Below are 6,119 nucleotides of genomic sequence, written 5' to 3'. Positions count from 1 at the left end.
TTTAACAATAGTAGTCCAAATAATGAACCCATAAATCTCATTTTGTGGGTCTGTTCAATAGTTTGCCGTTTTTACTTTCCAGCGTAGAATATACTCGTGAAAGCCAAAACCATTCACAGCGAAACTGCTGGCCGCGATTAATATACAAAATATAATTAAGTATATATAATACATGCATGTTATTTACATATGTATGTATATATGCATATACAATACTATATGTACGTAATTATAGTTTCCAGTGTAACTGCTAGAAAATTATAAATGCTGACTGTATCTATTTAAAAAAGACTGTGCAAAATTTTGCTAAAATTTAAAACTTTATAAATATCTTACAGTTTCACTTATTTTAGAAACAATTCGTCAATTTTCTTTCTGAAAATTCGAATATGATTTTGCAATTCATTGTTGTTTTTATAGTATTTTTCTGCATCATTCTTTAGGTTGTTGCATTTTATTCCCGTTCTAATTGCTGAGGCTTTGGCTCTGCTTGTCAAGCGTTCGTATTGTTGTTGCTGTTACTTTAGCTGTCGCTTTTATGGTTATTTTATATTGGAAACTTAATTCCATTTCACTGTTTATATACTTGAGAGAAAAGGCTTATGTAATGGATGCTACAAAAATATCTGAAACAGGGTGCCCCTTTAAATAAAAGTCTGTCATTCTAATGAATCTGTAAAAATTCCTACGAACGGGTAATTTAGGGATCGGCAAAAAGTTAAAGGAAAAAAAAATATACAAATAATTAGTTATAATTAAATTATTTTACAAATGGGTTTGTAATATTTTTAAATAAACCTCAAATTTTAGATACATTTTTCTAATAGTATAATATTCATAAACATTTTAAAATATTTAACATGAAATAACCATCGTCTCATCTCTTTGTGCATCGAACGGAAAATAAAAAAAAAATTTTAATATTTATATTTAACTAGAGGACCCGCCTACGTTTCACTGTGGCTGATACATAGGTAGTACTACTAATACCATCTATATGATTTCTATTAGTTAGATTATAAGTATTAGCATTTTTGATGAAGCACCAAAAATGAATCAAAAAGCATTTCGTGCGTTAAGAAAGAATTGGTTTTTGGGGTAAAAATACTATTGAATTTGGGCTGTGCATCAGTGAAATCAATTGAGTCCAATCGATTGTCAGCCTGGTGGACTGCATATTAAGAAACGGTTCACAAGCGTGGAAAGACAAAAAAAAATCGGCTGGCAAGATTTGGCATCAGTCTTTTGGGATGCCCGTGGTATATTATTCATCGAATGATAAATGAGCCAGTTTTAATTCATTGCATTGTGTATTTGATTGCAGTTCTATTCTACCATTCCTAATATTTAGCAATTTTAATATTTTTCAGGAAGGATCAGTTTGAATTTGTACGCATACATGTATTCATCGTTCCCGTTTAAATATTGTATTGCTCTGTGAAATGCTTCGAAAAGATTTCTGTATATCTCAAATTTTTTATCAACACTTCAATTATGCCGCTATTTTTTTATGCCAGACCTTTTGCAATTTTAAATTGCCTGTCAAGATACCCCTTCCAATAGTTAGCACGTATGAAAAAAATGTTATAGCTACCCATAGATGTATTGAATCACCCAATTTATTACTTAAGAACGAACTCTGTCCTCAATATAAAAACTTGATCCACAGATGTCGCCTTTTACTTTGGCATCGTTTTCTTTAATGCACGTTTACGTCAATTTAAGGTTTGAATATTGGATACTGCGATGGTAGCGCCATCTATCGGTCAAACATTCCAAAATTAACAATTAATTAAAAATGAAAAAAATAATTTAAAAAACATTCTCCTGTGGACCAAATTGTAAATCTAAACCATTCTCGAATCTCCTTGAACATACCCACAAAATTTCATCAAAATCGGTCCATCCGTTTAGGAGCAGTTCAAATGCAAACACACGGTCAGAAGATTTATATATATAAAGATATTTGTGTTTCACTTTTATAACTCGCTGACAGAGCTCTCAAGATTGGTTACGGAGTGTCTGACCCCATTACTAATAGCAACAACTTATTTCATTATCATACAGGTTTGGGTGCCTGGTCGTTGCAGAATCGCTGGAAACTGCAAAGCTGATGGGCTAAGAAAGGAATCCTTACGCCCAACTCATCAAACTGCTTTGGCGCTCCGTTGGGTTTTTGTATTCTAGCACTGAATCAGTGTGACAACAAGATCTTTCTGTTTCAAAGAGTAACAAGGGAGGTCCTTCGAATTACTCACTCTTCTTCTTAGGAGTTCTTATTGAACGCTGCCCTATATGTATTAATGGAATGAGGCTGAAGATTTTGGAGGCCGCGATTTCTAAAAGTTGCAATGAAGAAAGGGTTCAAAACATACTATATAACTAACAGAATAGGGAAACATTATAATGTTGGAAAAGTTGCAATGAAGAAAGGGTCTAAAACATACTATACGACTAACAGAATAGGGAAACAACTCAAATACTTATCAGCAACTCGTGAAAAAATGGTTTTGGTGCCGAAACATTTAGAATGTTGGAAAAGGTCAAAGAGGGTCGAGAATGCGCTGACAACGAACCATGAACAGGACGGCCATCAACACCAACTGATGATGAACACGTCAATAAAATTAAGAAACTGGCGCCTAATAATCTAACCAGCATCGTTTAAATATCGAAAAGACCAATGACAAGCATTTGGAAATATAAATTGAGCCTAAGAAAAGTACGTATTATTACTGACAATGAGTCTTGGGTCTTGGATCTATGCTTACGACCCGGAAACGGACGATAAATCGGCCGAATATCGTGGGAATGGTGGGCCGAAGCTGAAAAAACAACGTTAAAGCAGGTAAAATAATTTTTTATAAATTATTCAGCTGATCTAGCTCCGTGTGACTTCTGGCAATTCGGCAAACTCAAACGACCGCTCCAGGAAAACCGGTTTGAGTCAGTTGAGGACATTAAACGAGAATCACTACGCGCATTGAAGGATATTCCAGAAGTTGAAAAAGTGTTTCGAAAATGAAAAAAAAAGTTGGCACGAGGCTTACAATTTTTTGCTCATAGTATTTATTATTAAAGGTGCAGTATCTTTAATAAAGTCGGAGAAGAGAGAAATTCGCTTGCTTTTTCTTTACTTTCAGAACAAAAAAGTCAGAGTTGGGCCTTCATTGAGAGGACTTAGACTGGTATCACAGTATATCTTATATAGGTATAGGAATAAGTACACATATAGAATATGGAGTCGAAATTTGTCGATAAGTCAAGGCTGTCAAATAAGACGAATTTTACTTTTTAAGGTCAAATAATATAGTATTTTCCTAAAAGGTACTCTCATCTCAGTTCCTTTAGCTTCCAACTTTCCGTATTAGTAATTTGCAAGTTGTTTGACGCACCCTGTTCGTGGCAATCATTCTCCGCAATTCATATGCACATGTATATAAAGAGGCTATAGTAGGTATATGAAAACAAATAGGTTGCCTCACCCACCCCACCCGAGAGAACATCTGCCAGCATTGCCACCTTTGCAGCAGCCGCTACTCTTGTCAGCGGCTACGCATACTACACTGTTTGCCTACAGCCACAGCATGTGAGATTCTCAACTCAGCAACAATGGCAGTCACAACTTTAAAGAGTCGAGCATAAAGTTGCGCTCATTTGCCCAAACAGCAACAAAGTTGTGCTATTTCGTTGTGAGCCCGGGCAGCTTGGACCCGAGCACATTTGCAGGCATATGGCAATATTCTCCAAATTATACTCTACACGTACGTACAGCATGCTTGGGCAAGCGAAAGCGAAAAGGCAAAATCCGAACGGGCGAGTGAGTGAAAATCTTAATGAAAGTGCGGCCAACGCTAGAGGTGAAGGCAAATGGAGGGTGGAAGTACTTGCAAAAAAAGTGCTGGTACAACAGTTGTGCGTTGCTATATTCGCGGTAAATATGCAGCTACGTTGAAGGGAATGGTGCCTGGTGCGGCAGCTAATACAATGTCAGTATGTAATAGACAAAGTAACGACGGTAGCGGATAGACTGAGGCATTGGCAGGAGCTGGTTGGGTGGTAAAAGGACCAGCAGCCGCTCAAATAAATCGACGCTCGCTGCAAACTGAGCGACAACTTTGAAACACGCTTTTTGTGCAGCACTTTTGTTAGTGTAACTCAACGTTGCCACCAACACTGTCAGCGTACGCTGCAAAAGCGGCTGCCGGTGGCACTAAAAGAGGTAGGTGGATTTGCAGGCAGATTTTCCATACATCATTTTGATGCTCTCACTGCACCGTTATAGTAAAATCTTTATAAAATATTATTTTGCTTTGATGTATGTGCGCTTCCCTCCCCCTGTTATCCGCCGAGTTGTTGGAATCAGGTTGTTTGTGTACCGCTAGCGATGAGAACTGTACACTCGCATTTCATTTGTATATACTTTAATATATGGTATACATACATACATGTCCAATAGTTATTTTGCATGTATGTGTGCGTGTGAAATCTTTGTGCCTGTGTATTGGTGCTGTCCCGATTAACATATACGAAAGCAAATTCATCTCCGCTCAGCACTGAGAGCAAAGCGTTCCCAGCGATAGAAGTTCCCCAGCCAAAACGGCTCATCGGCATTGCCAGCAGAAAATTTCAATAATTTATATCATATACTATAATAATAATTTTAGTTTTCAAGTACTTCGAAATCAGTGATTTTCATTTTAAGGCGTGGATTTTTCGAGTGCGACTGTTCTACAACGACGCTTAGTACCTGTAATAGCATATAGTGCAACACGTTCACAAGCTAGTAGATTCGTCAGGGGCATCACGCAGAGCCAAAGTTGAGGACTACTGAAAATATCGACTTTTCTGCGTTATTTTCCACAAATTGATATTTTCATTCGGCTATTAACTCTATCCCCACACTGACGGAGCCCTTTGAGTAAACCGTTAAACTCTGTTTTATACTTTTATTATCCATTCACGAAGTACTAAAACCTTTTTGCTGCAACTTGTTGAGGTTTCGGTCAACTTTTCGACTTATGAACGTGCAAATTGGACTCTTCAATTAAAACTAGTATTGACGGTCAGCTTTTTTGTCTTATTTGCGGAGAGTCGCCCTACTCATCCCCCTTTGAAACGCACACAAATACACGGAGACCAGCCGTTGTATGAGTGCTAAAAGGCAGAGCGCTGACTGCCAGGTACAGTGGCCGGGTTGCGAAAACCGGCTAGCGCCGTGCAGCCACAAATACATGGAAGCATGGAGAGTGGCTGAGAGATGCTGTGTAAGCATGTGTTGTGTACAAGTATTACGTATATATGTATATTGCATATAGTATATAGTTAGTTTCGTATGTTTTGGTGAGCTCGTACGAGTCGCAGCCACCCTTTGGTGGGTTGCTTTGGTTACGGAGCTCGACTGCGCGCGATGGCCATGTCCTGCCACGTCACGACGCTACAGGATGCTGTGTGCGTGACTACCACCTATACATGCATATGTATGCATTAGTATTGGTTTGTGGTATATAGGCAATAAAACGGTAGTTTGCAGCTTTTTGGGCACTTCGCACGTGTGTGTGCGTATGGCATAGAGACTATGATTGTGTGCGTGCGTGAGGGTGTGTGTGTGTGGTGCCGCCATTTGGAAAATACCGAAATCGGGGTTCGTTGTGACGAACGTTATTCGTAGTAGACGTTTAGGCGTCAACTAGTGCGCTTGGTGCGCTTTAACATAACGGCTGTACGCCGCTGAAGGACGCTGAGCAGGAAAAACACCGGCCAAGAACAGCAGGATCCAGTTAGTTGGTTGGACTGGTAATTGCAATGGCACAAGCGTTGTAGCCAAAGAGCCAACATAAAAGGAAAGTCCAAAAGCTGCTGCGTTGAGCAGGAGTAGGTGACAACTGTCGGTCGGTTCGTCGTCGGTGCAATGTGAACGGTAGAGGGTGATTGAGGGAAAGCGGAGGTTATATTTCTGGTGCGTTGGTCCGTGAAAGAGGTTGCATAAAAGAGTGAGTATACTATTCAACGGTTAGATAGTTGACTGGCAGGGACCACAACTCTATAATGTAGTACAAGGAACAAAGTTGATGTGAGGGACAGCTAGACTGTATGTATAGACGACCAGACAGTTAGGG

The sequence above is a fragment of the Bactrocera dorsalis genome, chromosome 1, assembly GCF_023373825.1.
Source record: "Bactrocera dorsalis isolate Fly_Bdor chromosome 1, ASM2337382v1, whole genome shotgun sequence".
NCBI classification, from domain to species: domain Eukaryota; kingdom Metazoa; phylum Arthropoda; class Insecta; order Diptera; family Tephritidae; genus Bactrocera; species Bactrocera dorsalis.
This window is presented reverse-complemented; position numbering follows the sequence as displayed.